A 21,877-nucleotide genomic window follows, 5' to 3' on the forward strand; every position below is an offset into this window, starting at 1 on the left:
TTCCTTTCTTTTCTTTTGTTAGCTTGGTCTATGTTTTACCTCTGCTTCCTATTCTTTTATTTCTTACTGTGTTTTTCTCTTTTCTTTGTGGATGTGGATGTGGATGTGTGTGTTGGGGGGGATGGCGTTTAAGATCTTGTTTGTTGTAGATGCAAAATATGTGGCTTTGTTGAATCGCATGGGGATGCATTTGATTGAAAAGGCATGGTAGTATTGCCTGAAAAAGGTATATTTTTTTTGCATTTGTTTATAAATGCATTATTTTGGTACTGTAACTTTTGACCTTATTTCTGAATTTATTACTACCGTTTTTGGCTTTATTTTTTTTAAGCAAGTGTGTGGTCATGCAGGTGCCAAGATCCCTAGCCAAATGACCCAGCATGTTCTTTTCAAGCCTTCGGGGAACTTGGTACACGGCTGCATACTATTACATACGTACACTATTTTAAAAACATCTTTCTGGAAATGTTGGGGTTTTTTAAAATATGCCATTCAGAACCAGGTTTTCATTGTAATTATAGACTTAGCCTGATCTGCCTCTCCTTTTATGTATCTTGTGTAATAGATTGTACGGGTGGTACCTAGAAAGCATTAATGGTTTCCCTTTAATAATGTGGTTTGTCCAAATTCTTTACTGTCTACATGATTGAGAGATGGACTGATAGCCCTATTTTTCCTTGATGATTTGGAGTTGTAAGAGTTGTCCAGCTGTTGCTTAATAAAATTTTGCAGACTAGAAAATCTGTGACTCTTTGTTGTCTCTTGCTTCTTGTTGAACATCCTGAATGCTTTTAAAACAGGAGACTAGTCTTAATCAGAAATACTATTCCAGAGCCAGCTTTCTTATAGTTTGCTCTCCTGAACAACTACATCTCTAGACTGGGATTTCCCTGCTCATTCGGAGACCTGCCCATCATACCTGCTGTCATTCATGTGGGAAGATGAAAGACAAAGAGTTTTTACAGTATGTTCTACTGTGCTTGGATATTAGGCAGTTTGCTCTTAATTGAAGGAAATTACATTTGGGATTTGTGTTATTTTTCTTATTGCCACTTATATACTGGAAACTTTAATGTTACCTCAAGTGCTCTCTTTAATAAATAAAAATGCTGTGACGGTTGGTAGTGTGCCTCTTTTTATTTTTTTAACTGAAAAACAAAGGGCAAAAATAAGACTGAAGTGGATTACCTTGTTTTGTGGTGCTAATATTTATAAAATATTAAATGTGAACTGTACTGAACTGAAATAGTACAAAGTGTAATAGGACAAGGCTTTTAAAATCCATTCCCTTGTATGTCACTGCCCAGTGTGAAGGACCTGCAGTCCCACATCACCATCACCTTCTGCAGATTTTCAGCTTTTTAAAAATTCTTGAGCCCTTATGGTTGCAAAGATAACCTTGATCCAATTGTAGCCTGATGCTGTGTTGTCTGCTGAGTCTGCAGACAGCTCTAGTGTTAATGCTGCTGTAATTTTCCCAAGAATCGGTGGAATCAAATAAACAAGACTTTAGTCCCTTTCACCACTGCAGTTCAGAACTTTGTGGTCAGCAGTGAAACTGTGACAGGAATCATTTCACCCTGAGAGCTGCACTGGAGGAAGATGCTGCAATACAGAGAGGGGAAAAGGTCCCAATGACGGTGGCCAGGCAGGGATGGAGGCTAGGCAGGTCCTCCTTGTTGGCCTTTGAACTTGGGAGGAAAGAAATAGAAACTCCCTCTCTTAACAACCAGATGGAGGTAAGTCAGTTTCAAATTTATCATGCACCCATTAGCCAAAGACTGACAGAAAAAGAAGTGTCTAAGTATACAGGAAAAGCATCCTAGTAAGAGTCCAAGCACCTTCTGCATTCCCATCAGATGGGCGTGAAGAGCTCCAGTGGATCCCCTTATTTGTATATTTGTGTGTGTCTCTCTTCGTATGCGTTGTAGACAGTAGTGGCATTAAGTCTATGCCCTCTAAGTTGACACAGAGTCCTTTGCCTCCAGTGCCCTCTGGTTACATCACCCGATCAAGAGGTTGTTGGGGGTGATATCACAGACACCGAGATGGGAAGGGCAGTTGCAGGTCGAGAGGGAGCTGGATTGGGCAGCATTTGTCTTCAGATAGGGACTACAAATCCTAAGATGCCCTGATTGTAGTAAACCTATATTTATGATTAAATACTTAATATGTAGCCCACAAGTCAAAATGAGTGATTTTCTAGATCAGTTCTCTTTAGTATTATTATTCTCTGATCATCAGGTTATACGATCTATCTCCGTGTGGCTGGCATACTATTTTGCTAAGATTAGTGTTAACAGTGAAATGAAAGGAGACAGCCTGCCTTCATTCTTAAATATTTTAAACTATTTGACAGCATTTAGCAATACTGTTGATACAGTGTGAATGGGACAGGCTGGGGAACTAAAGAAATGCCTAGCTGTGGAAGGAGCTGCATGATGTTATGAAAGGAAAAACAGCAGTTTCCATCAGGTGAGGTTCATTTCAAACCCTTCATCCAGTTCCTCATCCATGACAGTTGTGTGTTCTCTATTTCTTATTTTTTCTTCTGTTCACAAGAGGCAAATTTTCAAATCTACTTTTTGCTTGACCAAAGGGCAACCTATTCATCCTTGAAAGCAGTTTTACTGTGTTGCATCCCTTGATATGTCCATCCTTTCCAACTTCGCCACATACTTCCCCTGGACAAAGAGGAAAGCCATACAAGTTATATTTTAATTACCATAAATAACATGTCTTTGTTTTCCATCTTTCTGATTGCTTTCCAGTTGGATGGCTTTTTTTCCTCAAAACAAAGGTGTCTTTGTTCCCTTCAGTGCATAGCTTTGGTGAGATTAATCTCTTCCTTTTGCCTTGACCACGCTGCTGTGTGACTCTTTGATTTCAAAACCATTTAAGTCATCTGTTATTTTTTGTAAACTGAAATGAATGTTTATCTTGGAAAAGAGGCATCCATAACATGTGTAGAAGATGTAACGGTAATAATATTTGTCCAGGCGCAGCAAAGGAAAGACACTAAAGAAAGTTACAGTGGCTTTCCCCCCCATCCCTGGGACCATTCAATTAAAAGGACTCTAGGATACTGGACCCAATCGCCAGGCAAAGACAAACAATCAGCTATGCCCAGTTCAGTCTGTAGCCCTTTCCTCAGGGCTTTGTTTAGTCTTTAACACAAAAAAAAGTGAAATTGGAGCAACAACAAAAAGCAACAGTCCTGTTCTTTTGCTCAGATTGTGGAGCCCTCTGTCTCCAATAGCTTAATGTGCTGGACCTTCCCAAGCCTAAGGGCATCTGCAGGGCTTCCCTGCCTCTCACAGCCTTCTGCTGTAGCCACAGGAGAGTGCACTCCCAGTCCTCTCCTGGTCACAGCCAGTCTCCTGGGGCAGGAGCTCTCCTTTGTATCCCTTGCCTGGGAATTATCAGACTCAGGCACTAGATTCTGTCCAACTGGGTCAGATGATTCCCAGCAGCTGCTTGTGGGCTTCTCTCCAGAACAGGGCTGGCCGCTCCACAGGCCCTTAAAGGGGCAGACTGCCCTGCGACAGACTCCTTTGTGTAACTAGAATGATTCTGTTTTCTTGACTGACCTTTCCATTTCACAAGTTAATTTACTCTTTGATGAAGAAAACATGCATGGTTTCAACATATCTCTGGGCTGGATCTAGCCTTGAGCTGAATACTGATCACAGGAGTCCTTGCCTTGACAATTGCAGACAATGCAGTCAGGGTGGATAAAAATCAATGATTTTTTTAATCAAAAAAATTGGATTTTGATAAAATGCTTTGAGGGAAAAACCTATCTAAAGATAGTTTTAATTAAGATACATTATAGCTCAAAGATATCTCATAATGGAATAGGGATTAAAAGTTCTAATTCTATAGTATGAGACAATATATTCATGTAATGCTTAAGAAAAGTTTTGTAAATGAGTTCCAATAGTTCATGGATTAGGGACCCAATTTTATGGGGCTCCAGGGGCTTCTGTATAGATTATTTAAATTAATCTTTCTGTCTACCCAATGGGACTCAGTGCTCAGTCTCGAAGATACCATCAGAGATGCTTAGTTTTGCAGTTTTCAAACTGTGGATTTGTGTCTTCAGATATAACATGCTTGTTAACAGCAAAAATGTTTTAAAATAAATAATATATAGAGGTAGGAAATAACAGACCTCAACCGTATTGTCCCTCTGCAAATTTGTGTACACAGAGTCACTCCCTTACCTCTCTCTAAAAGTGCAAAGTTTCAAAAAGTTTGATGAATAGAAGATTGTTGGGGGTGGGATAGATCTGGACAAGTAGTAGTAGTCTGGAGATAAATGTGAGAAGGGAGGGACAGGCAGTAGAAACAAAAGTGAAACTATTTGAGCAGCATATTCTAAAAGTCTTGAGGTCTTTCTGAGTCTTTATTGATTTGAGATCTACCATACCATTCTCTCACTAGAAGGGAAAACCTATAATGACAGCAGGCCATAAAGGAGACTCAGTTTGGGAATATTTTAATGAAGTTCCTCTGTCTGTGGGTAAGACAGGCATGCATGCAAAATATGAACAGTGCAACAAAGAAATGCAAGACCTGGATGCCCGAATGAAACATCATCATGAGAAGTGTTCCTTCTCAGGAGGAAGCTGCATTGAAGATGATGAAAGGAACATGTCTGAACGTGCAGGATCTTCAGGTTGGTACATTTTTTTATTTCATACTTCTTTCTTAAGGACTGCCTCTCTTCCTTCTGGACTATTCTTGAATTCTCATGTTTGAGCAAAAAATTTTGTTCTTACTCTATAGTACTATCATTTTATATGCAGTTGTGATAAAAAAATAAATAGCTGAAATAGGCAGATCTTCCTTTTATAATTTCACCTTTTAAAGTAGTACTCAGTGTCAGTGAATGCAATGACTAATACTAAATGAGCAGTCTGGTAATAATAATTAAATAACTGCATTTACTTATTTTGTTTAGGAGAATCCATCCTCAACATACAGGATTCTGAAGACTATCCACCTTCAAGATCATCATCATTTTCTATAGTTTCAGAGTTATCTGCCAATGACAGTGTTTCAATCACATCATGTATGTCACATAGTCACAGTAAATCACCTGTAGCAAAAAGAAAAAAAAATCTCCATCATCCAGAAACAACCGTAGATAAGTTTGTGATAAGAATCAGCAGATTACAAAAAGACATAATTGATGAAAAAATTGTCCAGTTTGTGTATGCAACAAACTCTCCTTTCCATATGATTGAAAACCCACATTTCATTAGCATGGTTCAGTCATTAAGACCAGGATACAGTCCACCCAACAGAGCAGATGTTGCAGACAAATTGCTGGATAAAGCGTATGAAAGAGAAATTGAGCAGTGTGCAAAAGCTCTAGAGGGTGAAATTGATGGGTGGAGCAATGTCCACAATGATCCTGTTGTATGTGCTTGTGTGACAACAGAAGAAGGGAATGTCTTCCTTACAGAAACAATTGATACATCAGGAAATGCACACACAGCAGAATACTTACAAGAAGTAGCAGTACAAGCTATAACTGTGAAAAAAAATTCAAATGTCTAATATGCAGCTTGGTCTCAGACAATGCTGCAAATATATCCAAGATGAGAAGAAATTATTTAGAAGAGAGTAAAGAGAGTCCCAAGCTAAGAACATACGGTTGCAGTGCTCATTTGACGCACCTCCTAGCCAACGACTTCGGTGTTCCAGAAATAAAGGCTAATGTTGAAATTGCAAAATATTTCCATAACAACCACTTTGCAGCAGCTACTCTGAAAAAAGTTGGAGGAACCAAGTGAACTCTCCCACAAGACGTGCAATGGAACTCAGGAGTGAACTGTTCTGAGAACTTGATCAAGAACTGACCTAATCTGATGACAGCTTGTGAACAAAATCGTGAAAAAATAGATAGCCCTGTCACAGCCAAAGTTCTCAACATTGGTCTTAACAGAAATGTTGAACACCTGCTGAGTACCCTGAAGCCTGTTTCTGTAGCCTTGAACAAAATGCAGGGAAATAGCTGTTTTATTGCTGACACTGTTGAAATTTGGAAGGAACTGAGTGAGATCTTAAAAAGAGAAATGTGCAATGACAGAGTTAAATTACAAGCATTTAAAAAACGAATGGGACAAGCACTATCTCCAGCTCATTTTCTTGCAAATATTCTCAATAGTTGGTACCAGGGTCAAACCTTAACTGCTGAAGAAGAGGAGTTCTCTATGACATGGACATCCAGCAATCATCCCTCCATAATGCCAACTATAATAAACTTCAGAGCTAAGTGTGAACCATTCAAAAAATATATGTTTGCTGATGATTTTTTAAAGAAAGTCACACCAGTGAACTGGTGGAAGTCACTTAAGCACTTGGATTCAGAGACTGTTGAAGTGATAATCTCACTTTTAACAGCAGTAGCTTCTACTGGTGTAGAAAGAATATTTTCTTCCTTTGGACTAATTCATTCCAAATTGAGAAATCATTTGGGACCTGAAAAAGCAGGAAAGCTTGTTTTCATTTTCCTGTTTCTTCATCATCTGGAAAAGAAAGGTGAAGATGACTGAGTTAGCTGCAGAAGCCAATATTTTAAGTTTCTCATATTGACCGGGCTGACACAGTCGATTTAATATTTTTTTATATATTTCATTTAACTATTTTAGTTAAACAATTTTAACAAAAACAAAACCTGATTTTAAAAAACTTGAATGTTTAACTAAATTCAAAAATTCATATGCTTGTTTTGTTAAAATATTATAGATTTGCTGTTGAAGAAGAAAATCCAGAATACTTCACATTGTTGTTTTAGTTCAATATAACAATTTAAATGACTGTCTGAAGATGTTCTCCAGCTAATACAGCATGGCAAGAAAATCCTCCAAATATTAATGATTAACCTGTTGATAATTCACCTCCCAATGACTTCATAAATATCTGCTTCAATTACTTTTGGTAAATGAAATAACCAAACAATCACTCATTTTCTGATATAGCTGTAAAACTAATCTGAAAAGTTTTCAAAATAAATCACTTTAAAAATGTATAGTATGTACGTTCTAAAAATGAAACCTACATCTATCTCTGAGTTGTGAAGAATATGTATTACGGTTATAACAACCAACGAGAATGCACATTTATGTAGAAATCCATGATTAAATCGAGTCTTCCTGACTAGTGATTTAAATCATGATTTAAATCAAATCCACCCTGGATGCTGTGCTGGGATTGCTGGGCAAATGAACTGGAGCTCCCTCCCAAGTGGCTCCTGGCAGAGTTTTTTCTAATGCTGTAAAGCTGAAGAGCACCACAGTAACTGTTACCCCTGTCAGATCCATAGTAAAATCTGTTCAGTGGCTAATCTATCATTACAATTCACCAGTGCTGCATTCTGTGACACAGTGCACTGGCCCTTCATGGCCCCCTACCAGAAGCCCCAAGGTCCTACCACACCCTGCCCCAGTAAAGAAGCAATGAAGATGGGTCCTTCAGGCCTGCCTAGAGAGGGTACATAGAAGCAACCAATCAGAGCCCAGCAGGCTCAGATGAAAGGAGCAGGTCAGTTCCTGGCTGGGGCCAGAGACACGGGGCTGGGGATTACCTGCTGGTCACAGATGCTTGAGGGAGAACCAGAAGGTGGGCTCAGGTTGCACTGGCATGCAGCAAGGAAGAGGAGGATCTGAGAACTTCAGCCCTGAGGTCAGGGTGAAGCAAAAGGGGCTACATGGGAAAAGGCCCAAGAAACTGGAGGCAGCAGTATGTGGTTGCTATTCACAGAGTCTCTGGGTTGGGACCTGGAGTAGTGGGTGGGCCTGGGTTCCCCCACCAGCCACTAGCAAAGTGGCCTAAGCCCCAAGAGGGTAAGAGGCTTGTTTAGAAGTCGCAGTAAAGAGCAGAATTTTAAAGGGCCCAGAGACAGGGCTGAAGACCCTCATGAGGGCAGATAGTTTTGTTGGACTTTTGCTACCCTGGAAGGGCTGCATCCATTTTTGATTGTGTAACTTGGCTGGAGGGCTGAGTCATTGAAGACCTGCCTAATAAGGTCAACAACCTACAGGGGGCACCAGCAGCAGGACAAAGAGTGCAGTACACATCCAGCCACTAGGACGCACTGGAGGTGAGTGTCCTGTTAAATGTTCTTACAACTTTCCTCCTGGCTTCTCTATATTGTCTTTTACCTGATGTATGCATCAAGCCATAAGAAATTAAAAAGAAATTCATCTCTGTCAAAAAAGCGGTGCATCTGCTTGTAACATAGTGCTTACCACCTGGCCTTCTAAGTTTGGAGTCTGTATTAAAAGCCATGCTGCTACTGACAACTAAGGAGTTTTAGAAGTCAAAGTGGCTTCTATCCCTGTGGGCACTTGTGATGTATGCTTTCCTCAAGATATAGCTTTAGTATGGCAATAATTGGTCCCATTCTGCATCTGTGCCATTTTTTGTTAAGAAACAAAGAACAATAGGGAATCTTGGAAGTGAAACTACTCAAAAGGAAACCTAAAGGTAAGTAAAATCATCAGCCTTTGAACCGTCTCAACTCACCCCTAACAACACTCACCTAGAATGTGTCTTATGCCAACTTTAGTGATCACAGTTTTCACTGTTGCTGTTCAGAAACCTGTGAAATGGCCATGAATTGCATCAATTTCACTTCAGTGCTTCTGGGGAAAGCTGGTGCTGGGTAGCGCAGGGGAGATGTCCTCTCTCACACAAGGCAAGGGATAAAGCAGTGGAGATCCTCCCTCCCCACAACAGCCTCAAAACCCTGAGGTAGGAGGGCAGAGAGTGAGGGCTTCCAATTTAACCCCTTCTACACTGAAGCTGGTACAACAGATGACGCTCCAGTGTGGAGCCCAGGATCAGTACTTGTAGGAATCCCAGCAGCTTGGATGGACTGGGGTATTGCCCCTGGATGGCAGGGGTCCTCTCTTTTCTTATATTAGCATCTGCTTACATTTCTAGCAGACTTCCAGCCAGGGCATCACATCAGAAACATTGATGAATTATGTTTTGCCTTAGATTCTTGGCATCAGTTGGTCCAGTTGTATCTAGCATCCCAAGGCATTCTTGCTTAAAGCTACTAGGTGATGCTGCCATCTTAGCTAGTATTGTTTGAATCCACCTTGAAACTCAGCCACAGGAAGCCCAATCTCTCCATTTTAGACACCTTAAATCTGCTAATACCAGGGGAAATCCTGTGACCAGATCAGTTCTGTGCTTGGTCTATAGCTGGGAAGGAAATGAACACTGATGAGGAGATCTGTATTTAAGGACCTCCTAGAGAAAAAGACTGGCTTAGTTTCACTTTGAGAAGCCCTTCCCTGACACTGACATGCTCTCTCCTTGATAGAAAGACATGGATGAGATACTATGTAGCTGGGAGATAAGTATTCTCTTCTTGATGCTTTTCAATATTATCCCAATCACACCAGCTATAATTTCTACAAAGACAGTGGAAAGGAAGGAAAACAGGGCTCTGGTCAGAAAGATTAATTGAAAATGAATAGTGCCAACCCTGAGCAGTCAGGCCATGAATCAGGGCCCAAAAAGTTGGTTTTTGTTTTTTTAAATAATATATTTTGGGTTCTTTTCTTTACCTTCTGGTTCCTGAGCTTTAGGATGCACTCAGGTCACGTATTCAAGTTTTCACCCACAACCACAAGGGCTAGACACTTCCTTTCTTTTTAAATGAAAGTTGAGATTGTCACATAATCACTTGACTAAAGTAGCTGGGCCTTACAGAAAAACACCAAATATTATGAGACTTGCAATAAAATAGCAGGAGTTGGCAATCCTGCCAGGGGGTCCACAATTCTCATGTTCAGCCAGGGCCTTTTCTAAAAGGGGAAATGGGGAGTGTCTGCTGGGTGATAATCAAAAAGGGGTGGAACAAAATGTGGAGTGAGAATGTGAATAAACCTGCTGGCTCATTACTAGGCAGTGGTGCCCCCCACTCCTAGTTCAACAGCCAGCCACTGGCAGGCTCCATAATTGCTCCAGTACAGGGAAGGGAACTGATATTTAGAAGAGACCAGGCAACTGCATGGCAGCAGGAGTAACAGACTGGAGGCAGCAGCAGCTTGGGAGCTGACTGTGGACAGAAGCTTGAGAGTTAGAGTGGGGAGCAGCCCGTTACAGGCAGGTGGCCAACATGGCTGGTGAATACTTGGGAATGCTCTGCAAACAAGAGGATTGTGTGGATGGTCCTTGTGGTGAACAGACCTAGGTATCTATGCAGAAATTATATTAATAAATTAAACATTTGTCATTAGACTTGCCTGTGCCTTTATTGAAGTTTACAATAGATTTATCACTAATTTCATACCTAAGATGCTTGGAAAAGTGTACCTCCATGAATATATTTTTTTGATTAAATGAAATATTCAAGTAAAAAAAGGGATGTTTTACCTTCTCTTCCCAAGGACAAGTCTCAGGAATGTAACCCCTCCTTAGCCATAAAACCATGTTTATTACCAGTAAGAGTATTTATACAAATTCAGAAAAACAGAATTTTAAACTTTCTTAGAATCATAGCATCATAGGACTGGAAGGGACCTCAAGAGGTCATCTAGTCCAGTCCCCTGCACTCATGGCAGGACTAAGTACTATTTAGACCCATTTATGCCCATTTCTCTTGTGCTGTGTTTTGAAAAATGGATGTACGCTTGGTTGTGATGACTGGTGCTTTGTATGGAATGTCTGATAGGCGTTAATTGTAAAAATCGCAACTGGTAAACACAAGGACTTGAGAAGTAAAACTAAAGACCCTTATCACACAATAAAACCTTGGGGATAAACGGGACCTCTGCCAGCCCCCCCTTCTTTTCAACTAAAAATTTCTACCTCTGTCTTTAAAATCCTCTAGGGAAAATATGTGCAGCTGGAAATGTTTCAAACCTTTATTTGTTAAGGTTGAAATGGCAAACACCTTTGTGAAATGCATACTTCCAAATATGTTAACTAAATATAAAGTTCCTAATATCATTGCTATGTAAAATGCTTTATATATCAACAAGGAATCTAATGAACTTGCTAAACTAATTACTAATATAAAAAGCCATTTAAGTATAGAATATTTATATTCATGGGAAATTAATTAGTGGAAGGCTCAAGCAACTCCCTCATACAACTCAAGACGACAAGAAAAATAGTCTTTCCAAAAAATTGTCATGTGGTATCAACTTAAGATAGAGACTTTCTAAAGGTTATTTAAATTTAAAGATTTTGAAAACTAAAAACTTCCTTTTTTTAGAGAACAGGAGTGTTTGGACTTTCTGAAAACAGAATTTAATTTCCTGTTGAACTCTAATAAAATTGAAGGAATAGTTCAAAATGAATTGAATAAAAAGGAAGAGTTAAATTCTAACTGTAAAAGGTTATCTGGATTTTTCCCTCCACAAGAAGGACAAAGGCAGTTAGAAATGATGCATATTTCTTAAACAGACTGCATATTCAGGAATCAAGGTGTCGCCTAAACCAGCTTGTGAAGGCATGGAGCTAATGAAAGAGTAACAACAATCACCTTTGATTCTAAACAAGCCTGAAAGAGGTGTGTTTTCCTTCCTGTTTCCATGAAATTATGAACAGAGCATAAATAAATCTGAAATGACCACTCCTCACATAACCACTCGCCTTCTGCTACCCTGCTTAAACAGCAAACGCTCAGCATATCCTGCCCATCTCAACAAGCAAGCTGCTGCAGCAGCTGAGAAAAACAGAAAAGACTCAAGAAGAAACCAACCCAAGGAAACCTCCCCAACACTTCAACATGGATTAGTGAAAGAAAGTTAACTAAGACACAGGGAAGGGATTATGTTTAAAAAACTTGTGTAATGATTTTGTTGGAATATTGAAATGCTGTTGTAACTTAAAATATTAACAATTTCTCCTGTTAATCACCGAATGGTTAGACCGTGTATTCCTGGAGAGGAAATGGGCTAAAGACTGATAGAAAAGTAGTGGGTTTTAATTGATTTAAGATGCTTAATATTTGTTTACTAGCCTGTCTCAAGACAGCTCTTAAATGGCTTCTCCTAAGTAACTGATTTAAATATTTTCTTTGATTTCATAGGATATAGTTAAGATTTCTTACTATGCCCATCTATAAACTGGCTACTGGTGGTGATTGTTGTTGTTGTTGTTGTTAATAGTTAGCTAGGTTCCACCTGCCCTTAATTTGTCTTGCCCACACATAAAACAGCTTTTATATATCTAATAAAATACTAAGACTTAACTTTGGAAAACAATATACTTTGGTCTTAACTTACCAAACAAAGAACACCTCAGAACCAGTCCATTCACAAAGGTGTAATATCTGCTAAAAGCTCGCCACAGAGGCATACAGAAGAAATTTTAACAGAAGGTAACCAGTTTATCATCTGTGTTTGTCTAATGTTTTCTTTTCCTTCCTGTAATAATAAATAGCCATGGAAAATAACTGTGATTATTTTGCTTAGTCTTGAATCTGGTGTCCCCTAAGGTATCTAAAAGAACCCCTGGGACAAAATAGTGAGAGTCACATCCCCTGAGATAGTCTCATGTGTAGCGTGTATCAATAATGCCATCTTTTGATGTGGCTTTCCGAGGTTTGGCAGTAAGAGAAACTGAGAGCTGGCCTACCATTTCTTGTTTCTCTAAACTAAATATTTTTAGAAGAAAATTACTTGGCATCGAGCAATTGAAAATTACCCCTTTCTATCTCACAGCTTGAACAAGATCACAGCTTACAGACAAGAGGATCTGCTGGCCAGTGTGTGATTGCCTGGAGTGTTGTATGTAAGACACAGGAGGTAACTGTCCTGCTTTACTCGGCACTGAGAGGCCCCAGCTGGAGTACTCGGTCCAGTTCTGGGCACCACAATTTAGGAAATATGTGGACAAATTGGGAAGAGTCCTGAGGAGATCAATGAAAATGATAAAAGGTTTAGAAAACCTGACCTATGAGGAAAGGTTAAAAAAACTGGGCATGTTTAGTCTCGAGAAAACAAGACTAAGAGGGGACCTGATAGCAGTCTTCAAATATGTTAAGCGTTCTAACAAAGAGGATCATGATCAATTGTTCTCCATGTCCACTGAAGGTAGGACATTAAGTAATGGGCTTAATCTGCAGTCAGAGAGATTTTGGTTAGATGTTAGGAAAAAACTTTCTAACTATAAGGATAGTTAAACTCTGGAATACGCTTCCAAAGGAGGCTGTGGAGTCCCCATCAGTGGAAGCTTTTTAAAAACAAGTTGGACATAGTCCAGGGGATAGTCCAGGTTTACTTGGTCCTGCCACAGCACAGCGGAGTGGACTTGATGACTTTTTAAAGATCCTTCCAGCCCTACATCCCTATGACTCTCTCTGGCAGCCCTAGTAAAGGAATTCTCTGTTGTACCCAAAACATTATACCATTGTGGGAACCCACCTAGGGCTAGCGCCTAGTGCTTAAAGCACCAAGAGCACGTCTCTGAGTGTGTGCTACACCCAGTATGGTAGCAGACCTCAGAGGGGAGTGGTACAATGGTGACAGAGGGGGGATCCTATTAATAGCCCAAGAGACAAAATAAAATAGTGTAAGTTTCAAGATACTGACTGAAATGAGATCGAAGTTATGTGCCCCAGGTGTGGGAAAGCAACAGCCTACCTTCATGCCCAAAGCCTTCATTTTTTTTCCCACGACAGAGTGCCCTTTTGGTAAAGCTGCTGTTAAGCAAGGATCTGGGGTCTAGTTGCAGAGACCAAATGTCATCCTTCTCCATGGAAGGTGAGACTCAGGACAGCAGGGACAGATCAGGGACCTGCAGACTGCAGCAAGCTCCAGTTGCTGCATCACATAATGTTAGAACAAAATTAATATAATTGTTAAATCCACATTCTCACTGCCATACATCACCACCTGCTAACAAGAATGGATGGATTTGAGACCCCCCCAGGCAGAATTTTCACAGCAATTTCAGGGGCCTGCACTGCACATACACAGCCAGAAAGGATGGACAGCATGAAACCACCACTAGAATTAAGGTTAGGGGAAAAATGTGCAGGAATCACAAACAGGGGGCTTGCATATGTTTGCAGTGGATGCAGACATAATGGATAGTACCAGGGAAGTGAACTCATAATTAGCTGTATCTGGTTCAGAAGAGTTAGATATCTTTAATACCTTACAGTTCTCTCCTGGGGACAGCAATGGTTTTGATAGGGATAGTTTGAAGCTTACTGTATACTCAGGAAGGAAGAAACCGATGAAAGAGGCCTCTTCTACAAGTGAAAAACAAACAAACAAACAACCCTCCCACCCCAAAAGTATTGAGGAATATGTTAGAGGGTTGAAGCAAAAGAGACAGTCTTGCAATTTTGGCCCCTTAAGAGATTCCCTGATTAGGGAAGGCTACAGCAATAAGAAAATGTGTGAGATAACTTTAGAAAAAGCCATATAGATCTGGAAAGTGGCAGACTAGAAAAAAAGCCTATAGATGTCCATCTATTTGTCAATGCAAGATTGTTCCATACATTACTGTTTGGAACAACACTGCCTAACAAGCACATCTTAAAGCCTTTATTATTTTTTTCGAGTGAGGTTAATGGATTTACTCTTGCTTACATTTAAGCACACAGCTAACTACCTTGCTGAATTAGGTCCCCTAGTATTAAAGATTATGAGTTGCAGTAGTATGAGTTCATCCCATTTCACCTCACCCACCTTTCCTCAAATGGTTACTCTAGTATAGAGGGTAAGTTGTTTTTTAAAAAAGCAAGGGAGGAACTTTCCAAAGTTTTTGACATATTTTAATATTTTCACATTAGTTTTAATTGAATCCTCTGAGATCCCAGAACCACTCTGGCAACTGGGAAACAAATATAAAAAGTATGATAAATAATATAACTGAGTAGAGATATCATCTATGAATAATGATATGGTGTAAATAGCATCATTATTCAGTTAGTCCTAATATTTTAGAAGATGGGAGTATGTGTCTCAAAGTACCATGCCTGCCTTTTGAAAGGAACAATGCTTAAGACCAAAATATAGATTAAAAAAAAAATAAAACACAACAGACAGTCTATATCACTAGACATGTTTTGTCACAGATCAGGGCAACTGCACCTGTATTTCCCCTCAGTGGTTCACAAGAGCCCCCACTCTCAGGTTCCAGCTTCCCAGCCATTGCCTTTCTGAGTGGAGACCCACATCTCTCTCCCTTCTGACTGATGTATTCACAAGCTGCACAGGTCCCTGCCTTCGCTGTATATTTCCCAGCACAGACAGGTTGCTTTCTCTGCAGAGACTGATAATAGTGTCAACAACTATAAGTTACCACACCTCACTTCCTGTGCAAGCCTACTTTATTCTCAAGATAAAAGAAGAATTACAGAGCAAACATCTTAAAAACAACGAAAGAATCTACACACAGCCTAATAAGCTTACGAGAATTAACCCCAACCCTAACATGGGTTCTAGAGGCGCAGTGCTTCCAGTTCTACCCTAAGGATTGAGGCCCTCCACAGACCAGAGGGCCTGTCCACTTGCTGGATCAGGAAGGCCATGAGCCAGTTTAAAAACCCTGGCTTTGTCTGTTTGTTCCTAGAGAATCCAGTTTACACTAGTGTATGTGTATCTTTCCAGAGCATAGTTTTTCCTGAGATGTTACAACCTGAAACTCCCTGCTGTTTGTTCTCCTACTTAACCTTCCATGGAAATACTATAATGCCACAGTAACACATACACAACCACATTTTTAATACAACGATCCCTCAAGGTATTAACCTAATTCAATAAAGTTTAACTTAATTCAATAAAGTTCATTCAGGATATTGCAGGAAATTGTCAGTCCATCACAATGTTGTCACATTGTTTTTAAATTTCTAGGAAAACAGCATTTCACAGGGATTTGAACATTGCCCTGAAATGTTTGTAAATGATCATTGCAGCATTGTGCTAATGGGTGAGACCTGGAGAGTTGAACTGGCCAGTATAGTTTCAGTGAAATGCAAAAAGTAAACAGCCAGCTCAAATAGTGAAAAGGAAATATAGACATTTTAAAGTCTAAAATTTTTATTATCTTAGGCATTATTAGTAACCCAGGTGGGATCTGTTTTAACTTAAGCATATCCTTTTTTCATTTAAATGGAATATGTAAATTACCAAACATTACTGAATTTTTTAATTCTACATATAGATTGAGGTTTGGAATGTGCATGAAAAGCAAGTAACCAGATTGCAGGAAATGGGAGACTTCTGAAACACTTAAGAGTACCCTTTAGAAAGAATAGCAAAAGAAATACTTTGCTATGACATAGGTACTACCCTAGGGGGTGGAAGAATAGCTGCTGTTCAATAAGACAACAGAGAGGAGACTGGTGTAAAGGACAGAAGGTCTGGTTCTGCTCCCACAGAATCAGTGGCAAACCTCCATTGATTCCAAGGGGAGCAAGTTCAAGTTCTAATAGCCAAGAAGGGAGTAACCCAGATAGTCTACAACATACACTGAAATACATAACTCAGGTGCATTAAGGGATTATTTGGTTTTCTCTCCTTTGCCCTTGAAAATCAACTTCTTTCAATAGACTTTTCAGTATTGATCACATAAAAATATAAGAATGGCCATACTGGGTCAGACCAAAGGTCCATCCAGGCCAATATCCTGTCTGCCAACAGTGGCCAATGCCACGTGCCCCAGAGGGAGTGAACCCAACAGATAAAGATCTAGTGATCTCTCTCCTGCCATCCATCTCCACCCTCTGACAAACAGAGGCTAGGGACACCATTCCTTACCCTTCCTGACTAATAGCCATTAATGGACTTACCCTCCATGAATGTATCTAGTTCTCTTTTAAACCCTGTTATAGTCCTAGCCTTCACAACCTCCTCAGGCAAGGAGTTCCACAGGTTGACTGTGCGCTGAGTGAAAAACTTCCTTTTATTTGTTTTAAACGTGCTTCCCATTAATTTCATTTGGTGGCCTCTAGTTTTTATATTATGGGAAAAAGTAAAATTTTTTCTTATTCATTTTCTCCACACTATTCATGATTTTATATACCTCTATCATATCCCCCCTTAGTCTCCTCTTTTTCAAGCTAAAAAGTCCTAGCCTCTTTAATCTCTCCTCACATGGGACCCGTTCCAAACCCCTAATCATTTTAGTTGCCCGTCTCTGAACGTTTTCTAATGCCAGTATATCTTTTTTGAGATGAGGAGACCACATCTGTATGCAGTATTCAAGATGTGGGAGTACCATGGATTTCTATAAGGGCAATAAGATATTCTACATCTTATTCTCTATCCCTTTTTTAATGATTCCTAACATCCTGTTTGCTTTTTTGACTGCCACTGCACACTGCATGGATGTCTTCAGAGAACTATCCATGATGACTCCAAGATCTCTTTCCTGATTACTTGTAGCTAAATTAGGCCCCATCATATTGTATGTATAGCTGGGGTTATTTTTCCCAGTGTGCATAACTTTACATTTATCCACATTAAATTTCAAAAGAGATTATAGCTCAGATTATTTTGCACCTGATCAAAGGAGATATAAATCACAAGAAATCTCATTTCTAAGGCACAGTGAAAGGAGTGCAAAGGACTGTTTTGACTTGAGTGGATTTTTGTGGATTAGTTCATTTATTTTTGCATATTCCCTTTCCTTCCAAGAGGCTTTGAAGATCTAGATTTATCTATCTAAGCATTTCTAATGGGCCTGTAAGGCCAGCCTTTATAGCTGCAACTTCATATCTCAATTCTATCAGATAGGTCCAGGTTTTTCATAGCAATACTACTTTCCAAAGATCATTCTCCTGTTCTGAAGCTATGTCTTGGATTGTTTTCTCTTGGATGTATTAGTTTGCATTTTTCCAGGCTGAATCTTGTTTTATCAACTATTTATCAACCACTATTTCTTCTCCTTACAGCTCCATTTGTATTTTCTCTCTATATCCTCAGGGTTGTCTGCAGTTCACCCTTGCTTTGTATCATGCACAAGCTTCATTTTGCCAAATCTTTAATGACAATATTTAACAAAACACTGATTGCTACATGATCTCACTAGAACACTTTACCTAAAATATGTGCAGTCTGTGTCATTTATGATTCTGCTCTGCTCCAGTTTGACAAAATTTAAATCCATTTATAAATACCACTTTTCAAGTCTGATATATTTTTTCTAACAGAATGGTGTGGGGTACCATCTAATACTTTACTAGAGACCAAATATGACAACCATTCTTATGTTAACTTTCTCGGCTAGTTCAGTAATTGGATAGAATTGTTTGCATGGTAAGATTTATTATTTGTAGGTCCCATGCTCTTCCTTGCTTATCATGCTTTTGTCTTCTAGTTATTCAATATCTCCATTATTTCACTAGGTACTCAAGTTAGATTTATAGAAGTATTATTGCCAGGATAGCTTTGGAACATTAGAACCACATCAGCTCATCTAGTCCTCTGGTAATAACCTTTTCTTCCAGAGGCATAGAAAATGGTTGCTAGTGGCTTAATAAGTTCCTCTACTAAGTAATGTCAGGCTCTGATGTGATTTCAGACAAAGAGATCTATTTTATTGAGATTTTTCCAAATACTCTTTCACTTCATTTGTATAAACTGTTCCGTATGTCATTGTTCACTGATATCGCTCACCTTAATGTGGAGTTAGCTGGCACCTGAGCAGCACAAAGGGAGCAGATCAGAGCACATAATCTGCCCCATTTCTTCTTTTTATAATCTTATTTTATTTCCTTCTCCAGTATTTCCCCGTTTTAAAAAAAGATATAGAAAATTGTCCTAGGGGAAAAATGGCAATCTTGAGAGCTACTTAAGCTCAAGTAGCAGAAGGCCTGATTTATTATGTTACATGAGTGGTTATGAGAAAGTTAAAGTGGTTAAATGGCTGTTTAAACATTCGTATTATGGGACTACTCTACACGCCCCCAAACTTCCCCATCCCTCCCAGTGGTCAACTAGTTACAAAGCAATGTTGCCAATTTAGTCATTTTCCAAGCCTTCTGTAAATTTGAACACCCCCTCTACTTTCAATTCCTGGAGAAAACTCAATGATTTTATTATTTATCTCTGAACTGAAACTGGTTTTCGATCACTGCCAACTTCTCATGACATATTCAGTTGTTCCGTGATATTTTAGCACATAATATCAATCACACACTTGGGCCCTGTTTAAATAACCATTCAACACCAGATCTTTCCCTTTGCAATAGGTTTAAGACTCCAATCTTGCAACTGGATCTGCATGCATGTGTCACTCCCTCATGTCCCCCCGCCCCAGGGGTTCCCTTGGAAGGCAGATCAGCACTGCATGTTGCGAACACTGTTGCAAGCATCACAAAGCATTTTGGGGAGGGTCAAAGGCGTGAGTGTGGAGTGGAAGATTTCTTTGCAGGCTGTGAGAGGCCAAAGGGGGAGGAAAGAAGAAAAGAACGGGTTGATGTTCCAGCTAAACCCAAAGATAAGGAGCTGACTCCAGCCCAAGGCCACTCTGCTACCTGCCAAGACAGAAGCAGGGGAGTGCACCTGCCCCGACCAGCAATGAGAAATAGTTGTTGAACGAAATGCAGGGGCCGCGAAAAGGAGTGAGACGGTGAGGGCCAACAAGGAAAAAACATAACTGGTTTTATTAACTGTTAACTGTTAAAATTAACTGTTTATTAACTGTTTTTTGTTCTGTTAACTGAAACCGGTGTGTTTTGGGAAAGCTGAAGAAGCCATGAAAGGCTGGTTTGGACTGGTACACAGAGCATGGGGAACAAAGGTCTCTGAAAGAGACGCCCTTGAGAGACCCCAGGATTTAAAACCCTCCCAGGAGCTGAGGCAAATCGGAGATCAACAGCGGACCCTGGACAACCTGTGTGCACAGGACAGAACTCACGCCCACGCCTCCCCCTCTTCTTCTTACGTTACACTCAGGCCTGGCCAGCCTCAGGTAGTGCAGGTATAAGTATGAAAGTGGGTTAAGGCTTGGGGCACTAACGCTTTCTTCCTTCCTTTGAGTGATGGGGGACCCCCCCCCACAGCACTCTGCTGTTATTTTATCAATAAAGTTTTAAAATTCAGACACTTGATGTGCTCTTCATCTCCTCCCCTAAAGATCCTGCGGCCTCAGCCTGATCACCTGATGCCCGAGGCAGATTGGTACCATAAATCTGTCATACATGGACCCTTGTGTCAGGCCACATTGACTTCAGTGGTCTCTGTGCAGGTTCAGGGATCTATTTCAGTTGGAGGATTGGGGCCCTATGCCTTGTCTACACACAGATTTGCATTAGTTTGGCTTGTACAAACTCCTGTGTGGATATTCTTATTTTGGTATTAAATTGTCTTATTTTGGTTTAGTTTAAACCTGTTCCTAATAGATTTAAGTTAAATGAAAGCAGGCCTGGTTTAAACTGAAATAAGATTGTCCACACAGCCTTTTGTACTGTTATAAATTAAATTGGTTTAAAAATCAAACCTTAAATTAAACTGCTGCAACTCTGCTTGTAAACAAGCCCTAAAGAGACATTTGCCACCTTAACTTGGACAACTCACTGATTCTGTGGCTCTCATAAATTTAAGAATACTTCATTATTTAATATCCTTTTTTGTGTTTGCTTTTATGTTACAACCAAAATCTCTAATTGTCCTTTATTATAAACACTTTAAAAATCATTATCCATATTTTATAAACATCTTTCTGTAACATTCAGTACCTTGGGGGAGTGCCCTGTAAACCCTATAATCCTTATCTGTATACAATTGTGATATTGCATATAAAGCATGCCATGTGAGGTATCAGGGAAAAGGTTATGATCAGCTGAAAGTCACTGTTCTATCTGAATATGTATATCTTTAGTGCATATGAAGTTATGAGATTGTGTTGTATGATTGTCACTAAAACATGTTGTAAATTGGGGAATCAACCAGATATTTGCTCCCCAGAGACAACAGCAAGGAGACTAACTAATGCCTGGGCAAGGTATCAAACAACCATCAACAGCCATTGTCCAGCAAGAGAGCTATAATTCAATGACTCATCTGCATGAGGCCACACCAGGGGAATTGCTCAGCCTTGCCTGGAGACTCAGCAATGCTCACCAGAACGGCATGGGACTTGTGGTCTCCAAGCTCATGAGAGTATAAAACAGAACACAGGGGGCACATGTTTCGCCTTCCTCCTGCTCCCATCTATGTTGCAAGCAACAAGGACACTGAGTAGACTTGAGGCTCCAACAGAGGAGACTGGCCCAGGTTTCAAGGGTGAAATCTGTATACTATGAACTGCAGTATCCAGTGGGGTGAGAAATAATGCTTAATCTAGATGTTGCCCAGTCTAATAGGGTTGAGAGTTTAGACTGCATGCTTATATATTTTATTTTATTTTATTTTATTTTGGTAACGAGCTGACTTTTTGCCTATCACTTAAAATCTATTTTTGGTAGTCAGTAAATTTGTTTAACTGTTTATCTTTACAAGTGAGTTTGCCTGAAGTGTGTGGCAAATCTGTTCAGCTTTGCAAAGGCTAGTGTATGTCCACTTTTCATTGATGAAGTGGTGAACCAATTAATAAATTTGTACTGCTTGACTTGAGCAGTGCAAGATGGTATATTCCTGAGGTACAGTGCTGGGAGGATTTGGCCAGTGCCTTTCTCTGTGTGATTCATGAGTGGCTCCGGCAGTATTCATGCAATCTAGCTGGATGTGGGGCTCCACACATGCAGCTGTGCTGAGAGATAACAGCACCTAGAGGGGTTTGCTGCTGGTCACTAGCAAGACATTGTGAGAGACAGCCCAGAGTCGAGAGAGTTAAGGGCGTACAGTGGTCCCACAGTCCCAGGCTGCACCCCAGGGATCCAGTCACACTTACCTATGTCAGTTTTTCTTTAAAGAAATACACCACATCTAGTATTGTAGCA

General features: G+C 39.9%; 2 long non-coding RNA genes across 2 annotated transcripts in view; one reads left to right on the forward strand and one right to left on the reverse strand.

Moving 5' to 3' along the window:
• LOC119853074 overlaps positions 1–21,877 on the reverse strand; it is a 96,045-nt gene that overhangs the window by 55,204 nt on the left and 18,964 nt on the right. The window lies entirely within an intron of this gene.
• LOC122459633 lies at positions 4,185–7,156 on the forward strand. Its single transcript, XR_006280447.1, has 3 exons — positions 4,185–4,517; positions 5,818–5,819; positions 7,086–7,156. It is a non-coding gene; the product is annotated as an uncharacterized LOC122459633 (long non-coding RNA).

The sequence above is a fragment of the Dermochelys coriacea genome, chromosome 3 (assembly GCF_009764565.3).
Source record: "Dermochelys coriacea isolate rDerCor1 chromosome 3, rDerCor1.pri.v4, whole genome shotgun sequence".
Taxonomy (NCBI): domain Eukaryota; kingdom Metazoa; phylum Chordata; order Testudines; family Dermochelyidae; genus Dermochelys; species Dermochelys coriacea.